The sequence below is a fragment of the Myodes glareolus genome, chromosome 21, assembly GCF_982192425.1.
Source record: "Myodes glareolus chromosome 21, mMyoGla1.1, whole genome shotgun sequence".
Taxonomy (NCBI): domain Eukaryota; kingdom Metazoa; phylum Chordata; class Mammalia; order Rodentia; family Cricetidae; genus Myodes; species Myodes glareolus.
This window is the reverse complement of record NC_142046.1, coordinates 28,341,782-28,353,189: the sequence shown is the minus strand read 5'-3', so window position 1 is coordinate 28,353,189 and position 11,408 is coordinate 28,341,782. Positions and strand designations below refer to the sequence as shown.

Genomic DNA, 11,408 nt, shown 5'->3' with positions numbered 1-11,408 from the left:
AGTTACAGGTGTGCACTATCATGCTTACCAAACTTAACATTTGGAAGACAGCAAGAAAACATCACTCGAAAGGTCCCTGAAAACATAGCTCTTCATTGATTTCTAAATTTTAAAAATCCTACCATTTTGGTTCTATATACTTTATAGAGGTTTTATACATTGAATAATCATGAAGAAGAATTACTTTAATAAATGAGATGATTTTATTTGGCCTTTGAATGAAAGACAACTTACTTATCAATTTTAGTGTTTCTTAGCAACACAAATTATCCCTGTCTTGGTATTTTCATATCTTTCTTTAAAGACATATTTGGAAATATTTTATATGACTTGGTGCTTGTCCATCTGTCTGGAAGCTTTTTTCTTTATTACCTAAACATGCTAATTAAACTTCACATTCAAATAATGCATTCTTTCAGTTTAATAACCCATATTTTGACTTGAGGATCATTTGGCTTGTCAGAATCTTAAAAGGATTCTGGAAAATAAATTTCTTCTGTGCATTGTGAAGCTAAAAGTTATTGAAAATGTGCTATATTTTCATAATAAAACAAGTACAAAAATACTGCCATGGGAGTTGGCTAAGTATTTTCTTATTGTCCTTTGCCTCTAGGGACATGGTTTAATCACTTGTGATAAAGAAATAGCTTGGCTATAATTTCAGAAAGTTGACTTGTATTCACTTGAAGTCATAATTTATGAAAATGCTAGGCTTATGGTGAATGCTGTTTCATCCATCCATTCAACACATATTTACTGAGCACTATTGCCACACCAAAAGCTGTAATAGCCACTGTAAAGTTTCATGGTAAGTAAAATTATGGGAACTTTGCTTTGTAGGAAAGAAGCATGGCTGTGAGCAGGAATCTGATTATGATCAGGTAAGAAGGGCTTCTTTGAAGAAGGGAGGCTTTAGATGCTGTCTGGACAGTTCTAGTAGGGGTGTCATGTGCCAAGATTGCATGGCAGGAAGAAGACAAGAATAGTGAGTGACAGCTCAAAGGTTGACACATTCAAGGAAGTTTGTGGTCATTCGTTTTAAGTAATTTATAAGAAAAATAAGCTGTCAGTGCTGAAACTTGCTTAGCATTGACTCACTCCATCCCCAGGCCAGAGGTGGGAAAAGCAGAACTTTGTTGACTGAGTTTTCTGTTCTTCCTGGTTCTCGCAATTGTTAAGTCCCAAAGAAATTACATAGAGGTCTACATTAGTTATAAACTGATTGGCCCATTAACTCAGGCTTCTTATTAACTCTTATAACTTATATTAGCCCATTATTCTTGTCTATGTTAGCCACGTGGCTCGATACCTCTTTCATCGAGGCAGTCATATCTTGCTTCTTCTGTAGTCAGGTCATAATTGCAGAGGAATGGGCTTCCTACTTCCCAGAATTCTCCTGTTCTCCTTGACCCGCCTCTACTTCATGTCTGGTTGTCCTGCCTATACTTCCTGCCTGGCTACTGGCCAATCCACATTTATTTAAAATATAATTGACAGAATATAGACCATTCTACCACACCAGAACTTTTTATAGACTTGTATGCATTTTTGGATATTGATTTATCTATTGTAAGATAGTAAGAATTGTTTTTGCTTAACTTCAAAATTTAAGGATCCTGTAGAGTTCACTTTTATTTTTCCTATTTGATGCTTTAGTTCTTTAAATAGTAATCTTCTACGATTGCCCAACTGTTTGAGTGGAATTATTCCAGTGTCAGAGGTCTCTCTTTCTTCCTTGGAAATGGCTTCAGTTCTAGGTATCCTTAATCTATTAAGATTTCTTTATCAAGTGTAGTTAAATGTTTACTTTCTCTTCACCAATAATTGTATTTTGTGATGAAACTTAGAAGTTCAGATGTGTTTTCAGATTCCTATCTGTTGATAATTACTGATAAATAGCTACAAGTGTCTTTTCCAAAAAATTCTTTCCCACAATCAGAAAAAAATCAAGTAAAGAAGCTCCATTAGTAGAATGACACAGGCTTCCCCCTCTAGTCTGCAGGTGTTCATTGCTTAGCTTTCATGGCTGTCAGTCCACTGCTTTGTTTGGTTGATGAGTACTTAATGAATATCGTCTTTGCAGTTGGTCTTACAGTACTTGCTAGAATTATAGAAAGGATTCTGATACAGTTGTCCTTTTCAGGACCTTTCTTTCCAGTGGAAGTAAGAAAATAATATAGTACACTATAATGCATATAGTCTTTGTATTTGTAAGTGGATTGAGAGGATAAAATACTGGAAAGATGTGTTTCTTTACAATAAGTAATAGAAACTAGTGTATAAGCGTATATTCTCAAAATATTTCTAGTAACTGAGAAAGCAAGTCAGGTAAGCGAGAGTTCATCAGACATTCAAAAAGTTTCTAAAATAAAAGCTGTCCATTAGCACATAAAATCTGTGTTTACTCATTGGCTGGTGTTTCTATGGAGGAAACTTAGTCAAGCAGACTCTCAAAGAATTTTATTATGCAGAACAACACGATTATAGAGTCCATTATAATAGATGAAACTGGTGATACTTGTACTCATTGTATGTCTGTCTGTCTGTTTCCTATTTATTTATGTAATGTTAGGATTTGAATCCAGAATCCAGTGCCTTGCATAAACTATACAAGTACTCTGAGCTATAATCTCAACACAATTGTTATTTATTTTTGTTGTTCTTTAAATTATATTTTTATTCATTTTGTGACCATGTGTGTCCATTACAGCCAAGTGGAGGTCCGAGAACAACTTCAGTGAGTCATTTTTCTCTTTCCACCATGTGGGTTCTGGGCATTGAATTCCAGTTGTTAGGCTTGGTGGCAGAAACCTTTACTTGCTGAAAAAGCCCTCTGGACCAATTAAATTACCCCCCCCCCCACTAAGATAGGGTGTTTCTGCGTAACAAACCTAGCTGTCCTGGCACTGTCTCTGTAGACCATGCTGGCCTCGAACTCGCAAAGATTCACCAGCGTCAGCCTCCCAAGTGCTGGGATTTAAGGCGTGCGCCACCATCACCCAACCTAATTATTAATTCTTAATAATCAATTCAAAATCTTTTAGGGAATGAAATAGCAAAAGAGACAAATGTTTAATCAGTTTGAGTGTAAACAACCTTTTCTATTGCATTTAGGTAGACAATTAGATTCAGACATTATCTTCCTTCCTGAGTCCAGTTTGAAATATATACTGTGGAATATATTCCACACGAGGAAGATTAGAGTGTGTAGAGTTACGTTCCAGCCTGCTGTTATTTGTAGAGCCTTATTAAGGAAAGGTGGATGGTTAGTATGAATGTGTTACATAGTGAATTTTGAAATGCACGCTATGAGACCCTTTATGAGAGGGTCAGCATATATGGTCACACATAATAATACAGATTTCTCAAAGAAGTTTTCCAACCAAGCAAGTAGGTGCTGTTTGCAGTATAGACTAGATAAAGTGGAAGCAATTGCTTTTTTGTTTCCTGTAATCATTGCAGCTGCTCTTTTACTTTGTATCTGCTCACATCTATATGCTCTATATATCCCTGGTTTTCTTTTTTCTTATATTCTAGAATGGATGTATAGCAGAAAGTTAGAATGTACATTTTTATTCATTCTGGATGTCACCTTGTGTTTCAATATCATACTTAACTGTGTTCATTTCTTTTATATATGATTTGTTTGTTTAGTCTCTAGTAAAGCCTGGCAATCACAATAAAATCTGATTAATTTTATAAAATATATTATCAAAAATTTTCATTGGAACTGAACGGCTATAGGACTGAGTGGGACATAAACTTCCATCAACATCTGTGATGAGATTTAAAATTTTTTCTTTCTTTTTTTTTTTCCTCTTAAATTTTGTTTTATTGGGGGCTACAGGGACAGAGGGACATGAAAATGAATGGGATCAAGATCCATGATGTAAAAGACACATAGAATTAAAAAAAAATGTAAAGCTTTGACACATAGGAAACATAATGGTTTTTCCTAGGTGCCACATGCTTTGAAACCACTTTTACTTGAGAACACTTGCTTTCTAAGGGTGTTTTAATGAAATAACTTTACTGGGATGGCTTAAATAATACTATTCCTTCAATTTTGGTGGTTTGAAGTTCATGATCAAAAAAGTGCCACCAGGCTCGTTTTCTTCTGAGGTCTCTTTCTGGGTTTGTAGGTGGTCACTTATTCCTCAGTTAAGTTAATTATGACAGCACCTTCCTATATGTGTGTCCATAACTCTCTTCTTAAAAGTATACCAGTCATATTGAATTTTAGCAGACTTCTGTGAAAGTCAAGTCCAGTAACATTCTGTGGTATTTGTGGTTAGGACTTCCACATAAGAATTTGGAGTGTGAACATAATTCAGCTCATCACATTACTGCTTAAAATTGGGTGCATTTTAGAGTTTATTTATTTAACCTTTGATACAGAGCCTCGGCTAACCCTGGCTGGCCTTGAACTCCCTATGTGAGCTGAGTGTGATTTCAGCTCCTAATTCTCCTGCCAGGATTATAGGCTCATACCACTACTCCAGCTAGAGTTTATTACTCTTAAGTACTGAACACTATGATCAATCTGCGACTAAAAGTAGGCTTTTAGTTTTTCCATTATAATAGTGCTGCTCTGAATAATCTTCTATAAATATTTTGTACACCTTGTAGGCTTTTATAGTTCTCGTGATCTGTAATTAGATGAATTCCCGGGTTATACTGAAAAGAATAGCTATTTTAGCATGTATTGCCAAATTGTTCAGCAAAAATTATTCTCTCCTAGAAATTTTCATAATAGAATTCTTGTTCCACCATTATACAGGCAGTATAATTGATGTTTATCTTAAAAAGTTGTTTAATCTGCATTGTTTTCTCATTGTTGACATTGAACATCTTTTAATGTATTTATTGGTTGGTCATCTAATGTTTTCTTCTCTGAATTGTAAGGTTTTCTACTTTATTTACTTGTTCATATCTTTTTCCTATTTTTATATATGGATTATATGGTATCTACTCTCATTATTATACATAGTTTAAATACATTTTCTACTTTGTTTACTGTTTTTTTTACATCTTGTTTATATAGTATTTTGGGCAGAGATTTTAAGTTTCGGTGTCAAATTCAGTAGTTTCTTTTTTTATGGTTCCTTTTTCTATTATTTAATTTTAGTATTGTTTATATTTTTCATTTTATATACGTGTTTGTAATGAGTGGAGGTCAGAGGACAACTTGTGGGAGTTGATTCTCTCTTTCTACTGTGTCAATTTAGAGACTGAACTCATGGTTGACAGCTAATGTCTTTACTTAGCCTTTACACTAGTCCTTATTACTTATTTTTCAGATGTGTTTTGTAGCTCTTAAATGTTCTGATTTTAATTGAATTAAAGCAAATGCAGACGTGACTATCTGTTCCCTACCCATGGAAGGCTTCAGTGTATAAACTGTTGTCTTTGCTAGGCTATAATGGCAAATTGTTGTATTTTTGCTTTATGAGACTGAATTGTCTATGTACTCATAGTTTGGGAACACATTTAAAGCCTGCAAGCTACAATTTTCATGTTTGGGCAGGGTTCTGTTATAAAGATACTAAATAACCCTCTTTGTTAGTAAATAAAGGAGAATAATTACTCTATCATTGGGTATGTGCTATCTTAGGTTGTGTGTTAGAGAGTTTCTATTGCTGTGAAGAGACACCATGACCACAACAACTTTTTTTTTTTTAAATAAAGGAAAACATTTAATTGGGGTGGCTCACAGTTTCAGAGGTTCAGTCCATTATCATCATGGCTGGGAGTATGGCAGCATACAGGCAGACAATACTGGAGAAGGAGCTGAGAACCCTATATCTTGTAGGCAACAGGAATTTGACTAAGACACTAGAAGATAACCTGAGCATAGAAAACCACACAGCTGGCCCTCACAGTGGCACACGTCCTTCAACAAGGCTATACCCACTCCAGTAAAGCCACACCTACTAATAGTGACACTCCTTATGACATTATGATGGCCAGTTACATTCAAACTATCACATTTCACATTTCACTCCCTAGCCCTCATAACTTTGTAATAATCATATTATAAGGCAAAGTGCCTATTGTCAAACTTCAAAATTTTCCAGTCTATCACAGTCTCAACAATATTTTAAAGTCCAAAGTTCCAAGTCTCTTTTGAGATTCATGCAGTCTCTTAACTGTAATCACCTCTAAAAATCAAAATCAAATAAAAAAGCAGATCACATACTTCTAACATGTCACAGGGTAAACATTACCATTTCAAAACACAGGGAAGGAAGCCTAGCGAAGAAATACTGGACCAATGTGAGACCAAAACCATTTGGGCAAACTTCAAATTCTGCATCTCCATGCCTGATGTTGCTGTGGGACAATGGTTTGTACCCTGTCAATTGTATTTTAATGAAATGCTGATTGGCCTAGTAGCTTAGACTTCTTATTAACTCTTATAACTTATATTAGCTGTTTATTCTTATTCTTATCTATGTTAGCCACGTGGCTTGGTTCCTTTTTTGGTGAGGTAGTCATATCTTGCTTCCTCTGTGGCTGGGTCACGACTGCAGACTAGGACTTCTTTCTTCCCAGAATTCTCCTGTTCTCATTGACCCGCCTCTACTTCCTGTCTGGTTGTCCTGCCTGTACTTCCTACCTGGCTACTGGTCAGTCAGCATTTTATTAAAATACAATTGACAGGGTACGAACCATTGTCCCACAACACTTCCCCCCCCCCTTTTTTTTTAAGGAACAAGAACTCTGAATCTGATATCATTTGTTTAGCTTTTCTCCTGACCATTATCCATAACAACTTGTAACCAACATTCTAACTAAAAGAAAATATCCATAATCCATTTTTTGGGAATGTGGGCATAGTTTTCCAGGCTACTTCCTTCTGGTTGGGGGTGCTGATAATCTTATGGGGACCTAAAGAAACTTAGAATTATGATCAAGTCATGACTGGAGTATCCTGTAAGGTTTAATCATCTCAGGCAGCAGTCTGGAATCTGTTCTGGATATAGAATTCAGACTTCCAGGCCATCTGTTTCTACCAGAGATTTCTTAGGTGGTCTTTCTTGATCAAACCTGATTTTTCTTAACTCAGAATAAATCCATAGCCTCTCATTTCCTGTGGAAACGAAAACAACACCTCTTCTCCAAAGTAACATACCTTTGACTTCAATTTTGAAGTCAAGGTATTTTCAAAATACCTATCTTGGATTAATTCAGTAGCATTTATAAACAAATATCTTTTAGCATCTGTTGCTCCTTCCTCAGCATCCAAATAATTCTAGGAGAACATAATAATATACAGTATCCAGACTCTTTGTGTATTTTTCATCTTTATGTGGTTTTATTTTAACCTCTATTTTTTTATTTTTAATTTTTGGCTTTTTGAGACAGTATTTCTTTAAGGACAAAATGTCACACATACATACACATACACACAGAGAGAATTTTTAGTTCTGTGATTGTTGGAACAAACCATAGTGTTTGTTTTGGTTGTTTTTAAGTACTTGTGTTCCTGTGGGAACATTAAAGGAAGAAATGGGATAGACTAGAGTTGTGTTGAGAAAGAAGGTGATTGTCTGATTCTTTCTCTCTTCTGGGAAGATACAATGACCTCTGCATTAGACTGATGAAGTTATGTAACCTTTGTGGTGTTCTGTGAATAAACAAAGTAAAGTCCCTAATATATTTTGGGGTTACCTGCATGAAATGTAAGCACCTGTATAGAAGGAATTGTAAAATGTGTTTCCTCGACACTTTGAAACTTGGGTTCAATTTCTATCTCCGAACTGTACATGAGCATGAATCTTTGATGCAATTACGTGTATCTCATTTCCTTCCATTGTTAAAATGAAGACAATACCTGTCATGACCTCTTATTGGAGTGTTTAGTGTTAAAATAATATCTATGAAAAATTTAAATGTAAAGGGCACTTGGTAGATAGTAGTTGAATGTTGTTGTTATAATTATCATCATGTAGTTATTTTGTGTTTTTGCATCATACTTTACAGGGCATACAGTGTTAATGGTTTAGGTGACACCTTTCAGGAATTGCTTTCCTGGATGTGTTAATTGCATCCCAGTGGATAATTTAGTTAGACCTTGCTTGCTTAGCACTGTAGTTATGGCACTCAGAAAGAGAAATGTACTCTGGAAGAAACCAGGGCTTGGGAGTTAAACAGATCTCTACCTGTCATTATTTTAGCAATCACAAGTTAAAGTATCTTGTACAAATTGTTTAGCTTTCCTTCCTCTATTTTCTTCTCATTGAAACTTGGGTAGTACCAACATATACAAAGCACTGCTCCATAGTAGCATATTGTGACTTTTGCAACCACTATTACCTTATCTCTTCCCCTTCAAATTATAGAGTTTCGTACCTTTGTCTTAGTTTGCTTTCCTATATTGTGATAAAACACCATGACCCAAAGTGATGTGGCGAAGAAAAGGGTTTAGTTCAGCTTGCAGTTTATCTCTATCTATCTCTATCTATCTCTGTCTATCTCTAAGGAACTTGGAGACAGGAAGTGAAGCAGAATCCATGGTGGAATGCTACTTACAGAATTGCTCCCAAAGACTTGCTCAGCTTTCTTATACCATCCAGGATCACCTGCCTAGAGTTGGCATTAGCTACAGTAAGCTGGGCCTTACACATCAATCCTTAATTAAGAAAATGCTCCCACAGACTTCCCATAGGCCAATTGGATTTAGCCATATTCTCTATTGAGGCTCCCTCTTCTCAGATAACTTTGGCTGGTGTCAGGTTGACACAAAACCAACCAGGACAGTTTGTGTTATTCCCGACTTATCTTTTAATTTTTATATTATTAAACCAAGAAAGTGATTGACTGACTTGCTTCTAACTGTTGGGAATGGAGCAAGCATAATTTAAGTTTGTGATTCTGAAGTCTTATCCTTACAGACTTTCTGGTGTGCTTATAAAAATTCTATTTTTATTATGATAAAATATATACAAGATGTTATTTTAACCATTTATAAATGTACAAGCTCAATGGTATTAGGTATGTTCATATTAGGTATGTTACATCTGTATGCTTTTTAGTCTTTGTATGGTATTTGACTATTAATTTCCTATTTTTGTGCACTTTCTGTATACAGCAAGAAATTCTCAAAGGTAGACAGTAGAAACATGAGTGCTGACTTAAGCAATAGGGGATTTATTAAGAAGTGACAGCTTATGGAAATGCTGAGGGACCAGAGGAGTAGATCAAGTCTTAGAAACACGCTTTTCAGCCTGTATGCTAAGGAAGTTGTATCCAGCTCAGTCCTCTGACCTGGGCTCTTTTGTGTTAGTCTGGGGGCTGTTGAATGGGGAACTTTGGTTTTTGTTTCTGATCCCACAGGAGTCATTTCTTAGTTCACCATTATTGCTAGATCTGTTAGTTTTCCTTCTTTTTTTTGTTCCTTTCCTTCTTGCCTTTTAGGATTGTTTCTGTTTATGAAACATAGGTAACATGCAGGTCCTAAGATGCAAGTACACTTTGATTTTCTAGCCCCTAGAGTGTGGTTGGGTAAGTATTGAGACCAAATCTGTCTCTGCTAAAGTTTTCTAAATGGAAGAGGCTAGTGGACTTACTGGACTGACTACTTTGTTATCTTAAAAGATGACAGTTTGGAGAGGCAGCCGTGAAAATGTCAGTTTAGCTTTGTGTATAGGAAGTAATATGTGTATTAAAAATGTTACTTTGACTGCCACTTTTAAGTATTGTAAAAGTTCTAATGGACTTTGTGTACATTTAGGTTATGGTAAGTAATTTAGCATATCAGTATGCTACTAATTTTGTTATTACTAATGTTAGTTTATGTCACTATCTTTTAACCTTACAGGTTTGCATTAGAGTATATGGCTATGATGCATTTGTTGACTACTATGTTCTTTCATTTTCAACTGTTTTATTCCTGTTTTAGTTGCTTCTAAATTGCTATGACAGGAATACCTGAGAAGTAGTTAAAACAAAGAATTACTTATTTTGACTCAGGGTTTCAGGAGGTTTGGCTCATGATTTTTTGTTTCCATATGCTTGGATAAGTAGGATATTTCAGCAGTGAGATCTTAGGTCTGACTAGAACTGTTCAGTTTGTGGCAAATCAGAAGGCGAGGAGGGAGCTTTGAGTCCTCAGCCTGGCCTTCTTTTTTCTTTTTTCTTTTGTTTCATAAAACCTCTCGACATAGGATAGTACCTTCACATTCCAGGTGGGTCTCCACTTCATTTAATCCTTTCTGGGAATTCTCTCACAGATATATGCAGAGATGTGCGTCAGGAATTTTTGAGGTGCTGTCTTTTTTCTTTTTTTTTTTTAAGATTTAATTGAAATTTTACTTTTTAGTCCATTCCAGTTCCCACTCCCTCCCCTCCTCCTGCTCCCTTCACCTCCTACCCCCATTCACAGAGAGAGGGTAAGGCACATTGCTTTGGAGAAGGTCCAAGGCCCTCCCCACTACAGCTGTTCTGAGCAAGGTAGCCTTCCAAAGAGAATGGGCTCCAAAAAGACAGTTCAAGCAGTAGGGATAAATCCTGGTCCCATTGCCATTGACCCCACAGTCTGTTCCAGCCATACAACCGCTACCCACATTCAGAGGGCCTACATTGGGCCTATGCTGGTTCCCCTGCTGTCATTCTGGTGTCAGTGAGTTCCCATTATCTCAGGTCAGCTGTTTCAGTGGCTATTTAATGGTCTTGACGACCTCTTTGCTCATATTGCCTCTCTTTGTTTCTTTTGACTGAACTTTGGGAGCTCAGCTCAGTGCTTTGCTTTGGATCTCTGTATCTGCCTCCATCAGTTGCTAAATAAAGGTTCTATGATGACAATTAAGGTAGTCATCAATCTGATTATAGGGCAAGGCCAGTTTGGGCACCCTCTCCACTATTGCTTAGGGTCTTAACTGGGGTCATCCCTGTGGATTTCTGGGAATTTCCCTAGTGACAGGTTTCATGCTCGCCCCATAATGACTCCCTTTTTCTAGATATCTCTTTTCTTGCTCTCCCTGTCTGTCCCTCCCCCATGTTGACCCTCCCGTTCCCTCATGTTCTTCTCCCCGCTCCTTTTCTTCCGTCCTCCTCCCCTTCGGCCTACTCTTCTCCCTTCACCCTCACGTTCCTCATTTTCTTAGGAGATCTTGTCTTTTTCCCCTTCCCAGGGGATCCATGTATGTCTCTCTTAGGGTTCTCCTTACCTAGCTTCTCTGGGGTCACGGACTATAGCCAGATTATCCTTTGTTTTATGTCTAATATTCACTTAGGAGTGAGTACATACCGTGTTTGTCTTTCTGGGTCTGGGTTATGAGGTGCTGTTCTTAAATATCACATCCCCAAATGGTAAGTGAACTCCTCTGGAGGTTGATAAAATGATATCGGTAAACCAAGTTCTTGACATTTAGGTAATAGCTATTAAGAGAGTAACACGGGATATA

General features: G+C 36.6%; 1 protein-coding gene across 10 annotated transcripts in view; it reads left to right on the top strand.

The window, feature by feature from the left end:
- The window catches only part of Qtman (queuosine-tRNA mannosyltransferase), a 338,666-nt gene that overhangs the window by 30,481 nt on the left and 296,777 nt on the right, over positions 1-11,408 (top strand). Inside the window, exon 1 of one of the 10 annotated variants that reach the window (XM_048425782.3) lies at positions 641-808. The exons of the other annotated variants lie outside the window; for them this stretch is intronic. The gene's annotated coding sequence lies outside the window, so the exon portion shown is untranslated. Of the gene's footprint in view, positions 1-640; positions 809-11,408 lie in introns of those variants that run through there. 10 annotated transcript variants of the gene reach the window in all.